Consider the following 205-nt stretch of genomic DNA (forward strand, 5'->3'; position numbering starts at 1 on the left):
AACGGTGACGAGGCACCCCTGTGATGAGTTGCGTCCGGCCTCTGCGAGTAGCGAGGTGCTCGGGCAAGAGAAGGGGGTCCTTGCGTGTGCTGAGGGGAGCAACCACAGCCCCTTGACACCCCCTCCGCCCCCAGCGGGAGCCCCCTGGGCGAGGGCAGCACTGCCCAGGCTGTCCCCGGACGTGGCACCCAGCGCCCCCGGCCAC

This window comes from Apaloderma vittatum, unplaced genomic scaffold (genome assembly GCF_000703405.1).
Source record: "Apaloderma vittatum isolate BGI_N311 unplaced genomic scaffold, ASM70340v1 scaffold13457, whole genome shotgun sequence".
NCBI lineage: Eukaryota > Metazoa > Chordata > Aves > Trogoniformes > Trogonidae > Apaloderma > Apaloderma vittatum.